At 36.6% G+C, this 16,866-nt stretch overlaps 1 protein-coding gene across 6 annotated transcripts in view; it reads right to left on the bottom strand.

The window, feature by feature from the left end:
* Positions 1–16,866, bottom strand: part of B3GALT1 (beta-1,3-galactosyltransferase 1) — a 403,097-nt gene that overhangs the window by 314,032 nt on the left and 72,199 nt on the right. The window contains exon 1 of one of the 6 annotated variants that reach the window (XM_039365433.1): positions 271–362. The exons of the other annotated variants lie outside the window; for them this stretch is intronic. The gene's annotated coding sequence lies outside the window, so the exon portion shown is untranslated. Of the gene's footprint in view, positions 1–270; positions 363–16,866 lie in introns of those variants that run through there. 6 annotated transcript variants of the gene reach the window in all.

Raw genomic sequence — 16,866 nt, forward strand, 5'->3', positions numbered from 1 at the left:
TTTATAAAGGTAATTCAAATGTATATTGGAAATGTGAACAACTAGAAAGGACTTTTTACCATGCTTGCTGGATGTGTAAAAAGCCAGAATATTTTGGATTCAAATACATACACTAATTGAGAAGATTTTTAAGATTAATATAAACTTGAAACAGAAGCTTTTCTTTTAGGACTGATCAGTCAGAAAAAAGTCATGGGACTTTGTTTTTCACATGATAACTGCAGTGAGATTAATATATGCACAAAAGTGGAAAGATTTGATGTTACTTACAATATAAGAATGGATGAAGAAGATGATAGAACTTGCTGAGGTGGCCAAATTGACTTTTTTGATCAAAGAAAAAAAAATATAGTTATATTTATTGCTTATAGACATTTTGAGTGACACAGAAAAGAATGAATTTATAATTTATGGTTACTATTATTTGAAAAGGAAATGGATAATAAAAAAAACGAGAGATATATGCTGTAACCATACAGTAAGAGGTAAATTTATAACTTCTGTAAAAAAATTGGAATTTACTTTTTTATATTTTCTTTCTTTTCTTTTATCTACACTTTTGGCTTTGTCTTTCCTTATTTTTTCTTTCTTTTCTTTATTCTCATAGCTTTTAATCTTTATTTTTTTAATTTTAATAAAATTAAACTTAAAAAAATGAAATTTTGGCAAGCTATATAGTCCAAGTATGCTAAATAAGAATCTTCATTTCCAACAATGAAAGCTGTGAAGTTCATTATGTTAACAATGAATAACAGATATATTTTGTTTCTAAATCACAGAGGTTTTAGTGGAAGCTTAAGCTACACAAGGGATCAATGCTTTTTTAATTCCTTATAAAATTAAAGTTTTGGTTTCTTTTCATCTGCATTTTTCATGGATCCTGATGTTTATTGGAACCCTCAAATAATGTTTAAAAAGAGATGGACTTTAAGACTATTTATGTTGTCATTTTAAGAAATCTGAAGGTTTTTTAACTCATAAAATCTGTTTTTGCCCAATTCTAAACTTGTTTTGGTTTCAAATCATTTCACGTGTCAATACATAAAAGGGGAAGAAATATCATGGGTAAGGAATTAAATGTGATATTGAACTATATTCCTAAAATTTGCCATCTTGTAAAAAGCTTTGGCTCTACGAAGGATGGGTATGGCTGATGATTGGAAAGAAACTCACTCTCCTGAATGGATCCAGGATAAGAGTTGCTTATTTTTGTCTCTCTGTTCTAAACCAGAAGATGATACAATATGTTTCTCTAAGTTCTAGATTTAATGATAAGCTTAAGGACTGAATTATTTTTCTATTGTTAACCACAGTTTTTATATGAATTTATTTTAGTTAATTAGAGATTGTCACATTTAATTTATTTTAATCCTTATATATTTAGATTTTCTTGCTTCATTGTATTAATATACCTTTCTCTTTTCTTTTATTTGAGGTGGTGTAGTTTTTTTCTTTTTTCTTTTTGTTTTCACTAATTAAAGTTTTAAAAAAGTCCTTTCAGATAAAATCATCTCAGAGGTCCCACCTCTATGATGGGAAGCCTCCAAACACATCAATTCCTACAATGCTAGAAAATAATACTGGGAAATTAACATATTCAACAATGGTAGAATTTTTGTTCAGGAAAAAACGTAGCACACAATTCTCATTCCAGCGCTTTGTGAAACTAAAGCTTCAAACCTAAACACTTAATGCCAATCTGAAACTAAATATAACCTAGATTTTGATCATGCTGATATGGACCTAAGGGGTCATGAGACCATATTTCCTCCCTGTCAAAGATAATCAATAGGCAATCAATACACAAGAAGCAAGAAATCAATTCAAGATGCAAAGCTAGAAATGTCATGCCAGGAATCACAGCAATTAATAGTTACAAGAAACAGAACCAGGAAAGACTGCCATTGCCTACTTCAAATCCGATCCCAAAGCCCATCTGAATGGATGGAGCCACTCCAGTATCCGTGGAGTTTTCACTGAAGAAGTGCTTTTATCTATAGCCTGGAGTGGAGTGACTTCTTTATACAAAACCTTTTGGCTTCCTAATTCATTCTGTGAAGTATGACTTATCGAAATAACCCAAACAGAAAAGGCAGGTTCAAGGGAGTGTTTGGATTACAAAAAAAAAAGCCAGTTGTGTCTCATTTTTCAGCACTTGAACTAGTGAAGGATGGATCGCGGAACAGCTTCCCCATTTTCCCACTGTGAATCTATGTACAGAAGAGCCATAGATTGATGACTCCAAGTCTTAGCCAATTCAGGCACAAGCACTTGATTTTACAATAACGCAGAAAATGGGGTAATTTGGCCTGTGCACACTGTGAGCCTTAAAAGCTAAATTTAGGTGTCACATGGAAGGAAGATTCCTAAAGCTGGATTATTCTCATGCCAATTTTGCATTCCCTGAGGATTTCCCCCCTCCCTTTCAAGTAAGAATTGTTTGGGAGAAGTTCCAAACTTTCTGGCAGCCTTACCACCATCTGCTCCTCGCACCCACAAGGTTATTTAACTCCTGTTCAAAACAAAAAAAAAACAAAAAAAACCCCCACCTCATATCCATTAGTTACTGTTTGTCTTTCTTCTGCCACACATGGATCAGGCACTGAGCTTTAGATTGTCACTTAAGAGATTTATAATCCTATTTCATGTTCCTTCAACAGGCATATGGCCTGGGTTGCATTTACAGCAGGGGCATCCAATCTTGGCAATTTTAAGACTTGTGGATTTCAACTCCCAGAATTCCCTAGCCAGCATGGCAGGCTGGGGAATTCTGGGAGTTGAAGTCCAAAAGTCTTAAAGTTGCCAAGGTTGAACACCCTTGATTTACAGCATTTCCTCACAAATGTGCATGAGTTCGAGTAGCAAAGAATAGGAAAGAGACCCGCTAACAGGCACCAAGCCTGCAAGATCTCAGGTGTTTCATTTGCCAGAAATGTCAGTAGCTGAAACCAGAACTTTCTCCCCATCAGATATGCTCTTTCACTGAGGCACAACTCTTCCCAAAAAATAACATGACCTTCAATGAGGCAAATCAAATGTAGAGTTTTATTATGATGATGTTGCTAGGCTGCAACCTTTAGATTTCTTTTATACAATCTATGAGGTACCAAAACAAAATGTACACTGCTCTTTTGCAGTGAGGAAAATGCTGGTAAAAACAGGGAGCTGAGCTTTTTTTAGTCTTAACATTAAAATATGCCCACCTTAGGTATGAAAACTGTCTGGATGACTTTGGGCCAGTCCCTCTCTCTCTCAGCCCAACCCACCTCACAGGTTTGTTATGGGGAAATTAGGAGGAGGAAGGAATATTAGATATGTTTGCCACTTTGAGTAACTTATAATAGATTATGTAATAATATATAGTATAATATAACATAATGTAATATATATTATTATATTACAAAATATAATGTAATGTAATGTAATAATATGATATGATATATGATATGATATGATATAATATAATAATATAATACAAAAATATACAATACAATACAATAGATGGATAGATGGGGAAGGGGAACTCATCAGATTTGCAGATGACACTAAGCTGGCAGGAATAGCCAACACTCCAGAAGATAGGCTTAAGATACAGAAGGATCTTGGCAGACTTGAACATTGGGTGCTATCTAACAAAATGAAATTCAATGGTGAAAAAAGTAAGGTTCTACATTTAGGTAAGAAAAAACAAATGCACAGGTACCTTGCTCAATAGTAGTAACTGTGAGAGGGACCTCGGAGTCCTAGTGGACAATCACTTAAATATGAGCCAGCAGTGTGCTGCAGCTGCCAAAAAAGCCAACACAGTGCTAGGCTGCATTAATCAGGATTGAATCAAGATCACGTGAAATGTTAATACCACTTTACAATGCCTTGGTAAGGCCACACTTGGAATATTGCATCCAGTTTTGGTCACCATGACGTAAAAAAGATGTTGAGACTCTAGAAAGAGTACAGAGAAGAGCAACAAAGATGATTAGGGGACTGGAGGCTAAAACATATAAGGAACGGTTGCTGGAATTGGGTATGTCTAGTTTAATGAAGAGAAGGACTAGGGGTAACATGATAGCAGTGTTCCAATATCTCAGGGGGTGCCACAAAGACGAGGGAGTCAAGCTATTCTCCAAAGCACCTGAAGGCAGGACAAGAAGCAACGGATGGAAACTAACCAAAGAGAGAAGCAACCTAGAACTAAGGAGAAATTTCCTGCCAGTTAGAATAATTAATCAGTGGAACAACTTGCCTCCAGAAGCTGTAAATGCTTCAACACTGGAAGTTTTTAAGAAGAGACTGGACAGCCATTTGTCCGAAATGGTATAGGTTTTCCTGCCTGAGCAGGGGGTTGGACTAGATGACCTCCAAGGTCCCTTCCAACTTCTTCTTCTTCTTCTTCTTCTTCTTCTTCTTCTTCTTCTTCTTCTTCTTCTTCTTCTTCTTCTTCTTCTTCTTCTCCTTCTTCTTCTTCTTCTTCTTCCTCCTCCTCCTCCTCTTCTTCTTTTACAAAATATATTATGATATGATATATGATATGAATACAAATAGAGGCAGAATAAAAATGTAATAAATAAAATGTGCATTTGACTTTAGCGAAATGGTTATTCAGATTTCTATCCAAACCTAGTTTCAGCAGGTAACATTAACTGGGTGATCTTTTTAGGAGAAAACAGCTGGCTCACTTTCAGAACCCAAACAAAGGCATCATTCAGGAAATCCATCTGCTGTCGGAAGATTCTAGAATGGGAAGACAGTGGTGGAAGATGGAGGAGAGAAGATTCCCAATATTTAGCAAGATTCCCAAAGGATCTAGCAAGAAGACTACAAAGAGAAAAGAATTTCTTATCCATCATCCTTTCCACTGGTGGGATTCAGCCAGTTTGCACCACTTCGGCAGAACCGGTAGCTAATTTTTTGTTGCCCAGGCCCAGAATGGATTTTTGGAAGTGGCATCCACACAGAGAACCGGTTGTTCACATATTTGAATCCCACCACTGATCCTATCCATCCATCTAAAGTAATATAGAGTTCATCAGTTTTCAGTGTTCACCACAGATACACAGACATGTCCAAATGGGTATTTTTCATCTCAATGTAAATGTTATTCACACATTCAGCCAGTAACAGAGACAAACTTAATTCTCCAGTGCCATACTCCAAGCAGATTTATATAAGGTATGTCTTATTTATCCATGTTTTGCTTTTTTGAAAATGTCACCAGTGCTGCTGCAGGTAACATTATTTCAAATTCATCCCTTTAATGTTTCACATTAACACCCAATAGCTGTGCAATGATAAGACATATGACGTCCTTGTCTTTCATCCAAAAATCGCACATTGTTGTGGAAAAGCAGGGATATGTTTTATTAAATAAATAAATATATAAAGTGGAGGAACAATTATTGCAAACATTATGAAAATTAAATAATCTTTGAAGGCACTATAACTATGAAATTCAATGTTCAGAACAGTTTGGCATTTGTAAATAAAAATTAATTGGTTGATAACAAAGGTTTTTTAAAATTCCTCTGCCAAGAGGCAAATTTATATTTATCAGTTTGTTTCCTTTTGCAATTTGAGAATGGATTTGACCTACGCTCTACAAGTGATCAAAGCCCAAAACTGATAATGAAGACTGCCTTTATTATTATGTGTGTTTGTGTCATATTGATTTTCCTCCCCAGAAACTGCTTTTATTGCAGCTGTTTTATTGAACTTTGTTTCTCCATGCTACAGAGTTATCTGAGGCTAAAAAACAAATGATTGTGATCTGCCTATCTATTTTTGATTGTGTACGTACACAATTATTCATGTGGGAATTGCAGTCTTACTTTTAAGCATACATTCCCACAGCAGTGGAACTCTTTATGTATGTGCATCTATTACTCTATGCAAGTAATCCTTGGATTAGCCCTCAGCTTAGTAACCGATCAAAGTTATAATGATCCCTCAAAAGCTACTTACAACCTGGACTCAAAGCTATAATGGTTGCCTCCCTGAGGTCATGTGACTGCATTTTGTGTGCTTGGAAAACAGCTCTCATTTATGGCTATTTGCCTGCCCTATAATCACATAATTACGATTTCCTACATTTTTGCTGAAAACCAGAATGTACTTCCAGTTTCATCGCAAAAAGCACCCATAGCAATAAAAGGGTTCACTTAATGACCACCGCATTCGCTTAACAACTGCTGCAAAAAAGGGCATAAAATTGGGGGCAGTTATGTGATGACCTGCTTAATGACCATCATGACTATGATTGAGGAGCTCAATTATGGTTGTAAGTCAAGGACTACCTGTGTTCTAATATGAGGGGAATTAAAAATATGAAGTCAGTGCAGACTTCAGCAGAGAAATGTACTCACTGGATTCTTTGGGCGGCCTACCTATTTATTTAATGCATATAGTGGAGCAGGTTATTTACTCAAAATAAATTAAAAATGGTAGCATGATATTTTGCTTTTTCTGCAGTTGCAGCATTATAGTTTATAGCATGTATTTATCCGGTAATCACAACTCGTACTATGCACTTACACAGACACATGAGCTGTCCGACTAGGTTTACCTTCTTTTCAATTAAAACATCCAACACTGACATGTAGCACTAATTGGGCTGTACTGTATTCATTTGGCATCCTTATTCCCATACCTGCCAATGCAAGAGTTGTGTTGGGAAAAAAACACTAATGCAGCACAGCAGCAACTGAAAAAGGAAAGAGACTCTAGATTCTGCTCAATGAAGCAATAGGCTTCAATGAAATGCGTAGACAATCTTGGAACAAAATGCTGAAGCCCAAGAAGTTTTTATTTTAATAAATTGGGTGGACTTTATTAAACTGAACTGCAAGTTATTTGGGATGTTTTTAGGTTTATGCTATTATTCTTTAGTGCACTAGGCATAGAAAATCATTTTTTTCCTTTATTTATATTTCCTGATCTTTCAAAATAAGTTAAATAAACAATGAATTAAAAGCACAAGTAGAAGAAACTAAAATGACGCCAAAAAGAATATCTGAGAGGAAGTACAAGTTTAAGTTCTAAGATTTACTGAGGAAACGTATTTTATAACACCTGTCACAAATAATTCTATAGTAAAGTATGATCATCCAATGTATCTGGGAGTAAGATTCATGGCCTATCTGTCCTGATTTTTTTTTTGCTCTGGGAAATCTTTACATAATTCATACAGGAAATATGAAATTAAATATACAAGACTTAATTTATTTAGGGTCATTGAGTTTTGTTGATTTTCTCTGAATGTACCATATTGCACAGACTGATCTCTTGTGCTTAGATTTAGCGGCACTCTGAACGGCTATGGTAGCTTCCCTCACTTTCTCTACTCCCAAAAATTTGGACGACAATTACCTTTGCCATCTTCAACTAATATGTCCACTAGGGACCAATATAAGTGATAAGTTATGGACTATGGAAATTAAAATCCTTATTTCACAATAGGGTGGTAAGGGTTACAGTGGGCAGAGAGATGATGCAGAGCAGGTAGGCTCACATTGAGAAGGCTGGTTCCCCTCCTCCCTTTCCATTTTATGAAACGTTTGCAAAAATAAGTACTTCGCAAATCTGATCCTGGGCCTCAGGTTGCCTACCCTTGATTTGGCTTTATTAAATTACTTTCAAATCCTCATGTAAATAATCTCAGAATGATACAGTATACGTTACCAAAATGATAAGATTTGCCTGGAAAAGAATTCCATAGATTCTAAAACAACACCAAGACCATTCTCAGTCAAGATTTTAGCACACCTAGCTTCTTTCCACATTTTATTCAAATATACAAAACTGTCCAATTTCACATCATGAAGGTTTTATGCATTTTGACAAATTTGGGTCTATAAAAATATACCCTTTTAATCTTGAATGTAGGCCACCTGTAAATATTTATTAGATTTGCTTTGATCTGACAAGCTTATTTAAAAGTACTCCTCTCTTAGTAACCTCTTTTTTTTTAACAACAACAACAACAAAAATTGCCAAATGATTACTTGGATAAATTGGGTCAACACCATCTTATGGTAATCTTTCTTATATAACTGTATTGATTTCCAAAAAGGTTACGAAACTAAAAGATAAATAAAAATACAAAATTAAAAGAAAGGCTCAGGAAAGAATAAAAGTAAAAGTTCAGAAAAGAAAATAAGTAAGAAAAGTAGAAACAGAATGACTTCCAACTTTCTCTGCATTAGAAATGGATATAAAAATACATCATTTTTTATTCTAAGGTTAACATTGGGTTTACATTATTTTTGATAATCCCATATAATATTAATTATCAAGCCTCCAAATAAATTCTTCAGATCTTTCAGTTCCTTGCAAAAAGTCCAAAATGGTTTCAAGTACTGTGGAAATAAAATCTGACAAAGGTGGTCAATTCCACAATCATAAGGGAGACAACAAAATAACAACCCTCTTACATTTTAAATTAATCTACACAAATGACAAAGCTTTGTACAAATTATTCACCAGTTCAGCCTTGCTCTTAATTAATGTTTCATGCTGTTATTTTTAATAGGTTGTTTCAGATGCTGCACTAATAATAAAAAGTTAACTGCATTGTGTAAGATAACACATGCATCTCCCCTAAGAAGGGGAGAAGTTAGGGTAAATAGCTTGCTTCAACTAAATTACAGTTAAACATTTTTATTTAATTCAGACAACTTGGGAAGTCACAGTTAATTAAAAATATAAGTGAAAACTTTCTGTTTATCACATTCAAAAAGAAATTTGAGGGATCATTTTCATCACAATCAATCCAATATAGCACTGACTGATGTCCTCCCTAAATGGCAGTTACATGTACATAATTTTTCATTTAAAAAAAAAATCATAGAAGCACTTAATCTTGTGAAATTTTGACTTAAAAACCATTTTTCTCTTATGCCATCGTGCAAAATAATTTAATGGCATTTGCTGTTTGAAAAGATTGTTAACCTTTACCATAAACTGTGTGTATCGTAACATGATGGATACAGTGATGTTATCCATCTCTCTGCCATATTCAGAGCATTGGATGCCACTAATGAGATTGGAAAAATACCTAACATGAAATCCTGACATAACTGTTTCTACTCAGAACTGAAAAAACATACTATGCAAAAACACAAAAGATTCAATAATGTTGTTCTTTTCACTGGCCAACTTGCTGTTTCACCCAACCCTATATCAAGAAATACTCTTGAAGAACAGCTGCAGGACTTGGGTTTGGCTAGTCTAAAGAAAAAACAGGGGTGACATGATAGCAATATTCCAGTATTTGAGGGGCTGCCACAAAGAAGAGAGCATCAAACTATTCTCCAAAGCACCTGAGGGCAGGACAAGAAACAATGATTGGAAACTGATCAAGGAGAGAAGCAACCTGGAATTAAGGAGAAACTTCCTAACAGTGAGGACAGTTAACTAGTGGAACAGCTTGCCCTCAGAAATCATGGGCGCTCCATCACTGGAGGTTTTTAAAAAGAGACTGGACAGTCGTTTATCTGAAATGGTATAGGTTCTCCTGCTTGAGCAGGGAGCTGGGCTAGAAGACCTCTAAGGTCCCTTTCAGCTCTATTCTATTCTCTCTTCTTACTTAATGTAAATGTTTCATTTTGAGCCAAGTAGCAATTTGTAGGTGAGCACAAATTTAATTTGTTATGCAGCTGTCATTAAATAATACCACACAGTAGCCTAACAAAATCTTGCATGAAAAAGAAAATCATTCTGCAGATTGGATAAATGTATCAACAACATTAAAAGGCTTGGAGCGTTCTTTTATAAGCAAAGTAAATAAAGGTAATGATATTAACAGATGTTCCCTTTCCTTTAAAGCTTCAATATGGTAATTCCAAAATCAACTTTGCAAGCTGCTAGAAAACAAGTTCCTTCTTAATCATTGGGGTAAGGACTGCTGATTTATCAAAATATCTTGCAGTCTCAAAGATGGTTAGCTAACCTATTGAACTGAGCCATGCATAGCAATTATGGATATATCTAGCAAATAGCATTGATGGCTAGGGTGGCCAAGCCAGATGGTACTGGGAAGGGATGTAAAAAAAAAAAAACAAGCACCAATAATTATAATGAGGGCTGTTTGGCATTAAGAAGCTCCAGTCTTGCTATGTGCAGTATAAGGCAGACAAGAAAGAAGTCACAAGTGAAATAACTCGGGATCCACTGTGAAATAAGAAGGGGATATTTTAATTATCACAAGAATCTGTGCTGTAATTTCATAATCCTTCAAAGTCTTCCCATCTAAAAGTGGTAGCCTTCATTTTTAAGAAAGGAAATTCCCCAGCATCACAATATTTGTGAAATTAGCAGAATGCTTTGTTGTTGTTGTTAATTGCGAAGTCGTGTCCGACCCATCGCGACCCCATGGACAACGTTCCTCCAGGTCTTCCTGTCCTCTACCATCTTCTGGAGTCCATTTAAATTCACACCTACTGCCTTCAGTGACTCCATCCAGCCATCTCATTCTCTGTCGTCCCCTTCTTCTATTGCCCTCAATCTTTCCCAGCATTAGGCTCTTCTCCAGTGAGTCCTTCCTTCTCATTAGGTGGCCAAAGTATTTGAGTTTCAACTTTAGGATCTGGCCTTCTAAAGAGCAGTCGGGGTTGATCTCTTCTAGGACTGACCGGTTTGAACGCCTTGCAGTCCAAGGGACTCGCAGGAGTCTTCTCCAGCACCATAGTTCAAAGGGCTCAATTCTTTTGCGCTTAGCCTTTCTTATGGTCCAACTTTCACAGCCATACATTGCAACTGGGAAAACCATGGCCTGGACTATACGCACTTTTGTTGGCAGGGTGATGTCTCTGCTTTTTAGTATGCTGTCTAGATTTGCCATAGCTTTCCTCCCCAGGAGCAAGCGTCTTTTAATTTCTTGGCTGCAGTCCCCACCTGAGGTGATCTTTGAGCCCAGAAAAATAAAATCTGTCACTACCTCCATTTCTTCCCCATCTATTTGCCAGGAATTGAGAGGGCCGGATGCCATGATTTTGGTTTTCTTAAGGTTGAGTTTCAAGCCAACTTTTGCACTCTCCTTCTTCACCCGCATCAAGAGGCTCTTTAGTCCCTCTTCACTTTCTGCCATTAGAGTGGTATCATCTGCATATCTTAGGTTGTTGATATTTCTCCCGGCAATCTTAATTCCAACTTTTGATTCATCTAGTCCTGCCTTTCTCATGATGTGCTCTGCATATAAGTTAAATAGGCAGGGTGATAGTATACAGCCTTGCCGGACTCCTTTTCCAATTTTGAACCAATCAGTGGGTCCGTGTTCGGTTCTCACTGTTGCTTCTTGACCCACATATAGGTTTCTCAGGAGACAAATGAGATGGTCTGGTACTCCCATCTCTTTAAGAACTTGCCACAATTTGTTGTGATCCACACAATCAAAGGCTTTAGCATAGTCAATGAAGCAGAAGTAGATGTTTTTCTGGAACTCCCTAGCTTTCTCCATGATCCAGCGTATGTTGGCAATTTGATCTCTAGTTACTCTGCCTCTTCAAAATCCTGCCTGTACTTCTGGTAGTTCTCGATCCACATACTGCTGGAGTCTAGCTTGTAGGATTTTAAGCATAACTTTACTAGCATGTGAAATGTGTGCAATGGTGCGATAGTTTGAACATTCTTTGGCATTGCCTTTCTTTGGAATTGGAATGTAAACTGACCTTTTCCAATCCTGTGGCCACTGTTGAGTTTTCCAAATTTGCTGGCAAATTGAGTGTAGCACTTTTACTGCATCGAACAGAATACTTAGAGATACTTATGAAAGGTCAAAGAAAAATCAGGGTCCAACCTAAATTATTTCACACATGTTGGTCTATAACTGCTAACCCCAGGCATGCCACTGGTTTTATGAGTGAAGGGCACATGCAACCTAAATTGTAGAGGCATAGCTACATTGATAAATAGGTCTGTAATCATGATTCAAGTGCATTTTTTTCATTACCTTGCAAGTCACTATCAAAAGGAGGGAACAAGTCCAACCTTTTGGATGCAACTTACAATATTCTTTTTTTTAATAGCAAGGAGGAAAAAAATATGTTGACTTCTTTTTACCATTCAGTGATTCACAAGTATGCAGCTTCTTCTCACTTACAGCTTACCAGACTTGTTGAAACAAAAGTTGGACTGAATAGCTACTCTGGGGGAGAAAAAAGTATTTAAGAAGCATTTACCTAATCCAACAATTTTGGAAATTTAATTAATAATGTGTAATATTATGTGACTGGTAGCTGTGTATCAGGGTCCCTGTGATTGTTCATTTCCATATTTCCTTGATGAGGCTGCAGTTTCAGGAACCTGATTTTTAGTTATGAAACGGCTGCAGTGTTCTTTTTTTTATGTTGTTATTATTATGAATGTATTTCTGCTAGGGTTAGGGCTAGGACTAGAAACAAAAACTTTTGAGAGTCTGTCTTAGCCACCAAAATGACTAGGCCAGCTCTAGATATTATAGAAATTTGATAGAAAGGTGGTGCTATTGACTATTCTGAATCTCAGTCTATGCCAGTGGTTCTCAACCTGTGGGTTGGGACCCCATTTGGGGTCGAACGACCATTTCATGGGGGTCTCCAAACAACGCAGTCCACCATTTTTTCCCCCTTTTCCTTAGCTGTGCTACTCCCTTTTATTCTATTGGCTTTTGAAAGCCAATAAAATAGACTCTCTTGAATAGAGTCTAATTCTATTGGGTTTCAAAAGCCAATAGGAATTGTCCAGGCTGTCTCTGTCCTGCTAAGCCCGCCAAAAGTCCCATTCTGCAAACGGTGCTGCACCAGTTGAGTAGTCCTCGACTTACGACTGGTTGAGTAGTCCTTGACTTACGACTGGTTGGGGGTCGCGGCATTAAAAAGCTTGAGAACCACTGGTCTATGCCTTCAGAAATTCAGAAGATAAATCTGAATGGCAAAAATTAATTCTGGGCTCCCAGTCTGATAAATCAAAATACAAAATGCTCCTAACTAGATGTCAGAAATAAGGAGAGTTATTTCCATTTTCCATTTCTTAACCAACATCCTGGTCCTTGGTAGAACTGATTGGCTTTTTGACATACTTTTCTATTACAGAGATTTTTAAAAATTGACCATTTTCACATCCCTATGTTTATGTCAAATTTGTTCAGGTTAGATATGCTCAATACTGTAAAAGTTTCTTAATTTGGAGAAAGGGTGCATTAATCTAAATCCACAGATTGTAATATTTATCTTTGAAACAATGTATTTTTCTAAAGAGAATTTGAGAGAAGCAGACAGAATGTATTTTTCATAATACATTTGTTCCTCAAATATCACACACAAAAATATCATTTTAAGCCAAAGACCTGAAACAAACCCAATAAACATACAGGGCTGGTCTATAATGATTAATTAGTCTAATAATACATGCTTATTTTTATTACACAGAATAGTAATACATAATGAAATTATACCAATAAAAAAAATCAAATCACAGAAGAAAAATATTGTCTCATTCCACTTTATGGGGAGTAAACATATATATATATATATATATATATATATATATATATATATATATATATATATATATATATATATATATCCCAGCCATTGCTTCTTTGTCTCAGAACGCTAGCAATTATCTGATACTTGCACTACTGATTTATGAGTAATATATTCAGTGTGCCAGCTCCATCCTAACTGATGTTAAACTTCAGACTTAAGGAATAAAATACTTGATCCAATTTTTGGACATTTCTGTTTTTTTCCCGACTTGATAATACATTCTGGGAAATATGTACAATACATTCTTTGGAGACATTTTGTAACATAAGTGTTATGCAATCATGAACCAGGGAATCTCTTATACAAGGACTGGTCAACTTTGCTGGCAATTAAAATCTTCTTAAGGGCAGGTGTCAGTGCTGCCTAATGAAATCAAAAGCATCACTAACGATGAGTGCTTCTTATTTTTTCTGTCACTACATCTAGTGCCTCCAAATTTAAAAATAAACTGTTGACTAGGAAAATACTTTTATGGAATCTTGCAGCATAGATTATTTCCGATCACTTCCATGCTTATTCTAATGAGAGTTTGTGTTTACAGGAACAAATACAACTTCTTATTCCTTATTATCCAGTAATTAACTTTCTTCTCAACTAAATTCAGCTCCTGATGATTTCACGGCTGTAGGTGATGACCAGGCTGGTGGGGTCAAACTTGTCATCAGTTTCCAGTCACTCCGTTCCCTCAAGAGACTTAAGTCCAGCCCCCCTTGAATTCCGTTGACTTTTATCTAGCACCAGTTTGCCTTGACACATTCTTATTTATAGGTAGTGTGGAATAAACCTGAAGTACTTTGAACTAAACTCCTGCTCCTGGTTATTTGCCTGACAATGGCCATATTCAGGTAGATTGGGAAAAATACCACTTGCCATTGCCTTCTTTTAGGACACCACACAATTATTCTCATAACTCATCCAAGTACTAAATAGACTTGATTCTGCTTAGCTTCCAAGCCTAGACAAGTTATCTAGTAACAAGTTGCTTGTTATGTTATTATATTATAACCTGTTATTAAAATTAATAACATTATATTTCTTGATATTATATATTATTCTTTAAAATTGCAGACCAGCTTACACAAATACAAAATAAAATACTGAACCATAGTTAACTGTATGAGTTCTGCTGGTGACCTTATACCGTTGCTCCATAGAGAGCATCCTAACCAATTGCATTTGTGTGTGATTTGCTTGCTGCACAGTAGCAGATAGGAAAGTGCTCTAGAGGGTCATTACCATTGCCCAGAGGATTATTTCTCTCCCCCCCCGGACAAATTGTACAGTTCCCGTTGTCTTAGGAAAGCTCAAAGTATTCTTAAAGACTCATCTCATCCCGGACATTCTTTTTTTTGGGGGGGGGAACTATTACCAGATGGTACAGGATAATAAAAACAAAGACAAATAGGCTGAAAAATAGTTTTCATCCCAGAGCTGTAACCATATTAAATACCACTGTATAGTGCAACACTGAAGTGCAATATTAGGGGCAGCGCAATGGTGAACAGAATGTGAAAGATATGTGTATATAATGTATGTTCTTATTTGTGGTTTTTGCTTGTGTGTAGTGTGCACTGTGGACAGCACTTAATTTCATTGTGAGTTACACAATGACAATCTATTCTATTCTATTCTATTCTATTCTATTCTATTCTATTCTATTCTATTCTATTCTATGAGTTAATAAATCACATGTGTGAATTAACAGACAGCTCTATCAAAAGAACCTGAAACTTAGGCAAAGTCTGAAAATCAATTGATCCCAAATTTACAAAGCTAAATGCTTTGACCCTGTGTTTCTGCACAAGTGCCAGCAGAAACAGGGGCCTTGTATTTCAGCACAAGCACAAAGGAGATTCTTTGCTTCAGAGCAATAGCAGGCACCAGATTTTTCAGGGAGGGAAACAGTGACAGCAATACGTTGTCTAGGGACAATGAGAGCAACTCTGCTTTTCTCCTTCCAAAAGATGGGGAGGAGGAGCAGGTGTGGACAGTTCTGCTCCACAGATCTGTTCCTGTAGCTTCTGCAATGAAGACAGCAAAGTAAATAAACAATTCCATAACTCAAGAGTATTCTTGCTATGGAAGCTGATAGGCAGTAACAAGCTCTTTGTTAGTAAAAAATAACATCATGCTGTGACAAAAATCATATTGTGAAAAATGGTGTGTCAGATGAAGTAAACAGAAGAATAGTTAGCTCTAAGACAAACAGTACTCACTTCACGGCATGAAAGATGATTTAGGGCAAGAACCGCACACAGTATTCGCCACTGGGCCAGAAATAGCCCACTAACTGTGTGTGCAGCTGCTGAATGCTTCACAAATTCACCCTTCTCTTTTCATAGACCAGGCACACAACAAAATCAAGTGATTTATCAAATTCCAAAGGGCAGCTACCCAGAAGAGGGGACTTTTGGCCTAAAGTGTTATGATTGGGGAGGGACTTCCCCAAGAACAGTTGCCAGCTAATGATGGAGTCCTCTACTGAAAGAAGATATATATCTGGGCCTGCCTGCCAATCCTGAGAATGGCAAGGGGAAACACCTTGCTCAAATGTAAACACAACTTTCAGAAGTCATTAAGGATCCTTTCCAGCTTAATTTAGGATTAGGGTTGCCACAGAACCACTGGCTGTTCTGATACACACTAACTAACCTAACTTTCAATTACAAAATGTAAGAGCAGTTTGTCAATGGAACAGCTTAGCAAAGCTGTTCATCTACAGCAGGGGTCTTCAAACTTGGCCCTTTTATGACTTGTGGACTTCAACTCCCAGAATTCCTCAGCCAAACATGCTGGCTGAGGAATTCTGGGAGTTGAAGTCCACAAGTCATAAAAGGGCCATGTTTGAAGACCCCCTGATCTACAGTAACGATTCTGACAGTCAGTAGAGACTTCTGACAAGGGAAATTTCTGTTTAGATTATCCAGCATTTCTTTTGCTAGATGAATTACGGAATGCCTAACTTTAAAATCCACAATTCCATAAAAATGAACTTCTTGCAGCAATCTATATTTTAAAGCCATCTTCTACAAATGGTGGTTTCAAAGTATAATGAGCTCCCAACTCTCAGAATTCCCTGCAAAGGCTGAGAATTTCAAGTCTGATACCTGTCGGCAATATCAAGTTGAGGAAGGATGATTTACTTAAAGACTGTGATAATGTTACCATTAAGATTTGGTTGCACAAATTATGGCTTTGCACATACAAGCCAGAAGCTGAATTAGAAATTGCTCTGGACTTTACTTGGATAAGCTGGCTATATGTTCTTGCGATGATTTGGGTTGGATGCACATGTCAAAAGGCCTATACACCAAAACCTGGAGCCCTATTAGAATTTGTTCTGGGGTTG

The sequence above is a fragment of the Crotalus tigris genome, unplaced genomic scaffold (assembly GCF_016545835.1).
Source record: "Crotalus tigris isolate CLP2741 ecotype Arizona unplaced genomic scaffold, ASM1654583v1 scf7180000020074.1721668, whole genome shotgun sequence".
NCBI classification, from domain to species: domain Eukaryota; kingdom Metazoa; phylum Chordata; class Lepidosauria; order Squamata; family Viperidae; genus Crotalus; species Crotalus tigris.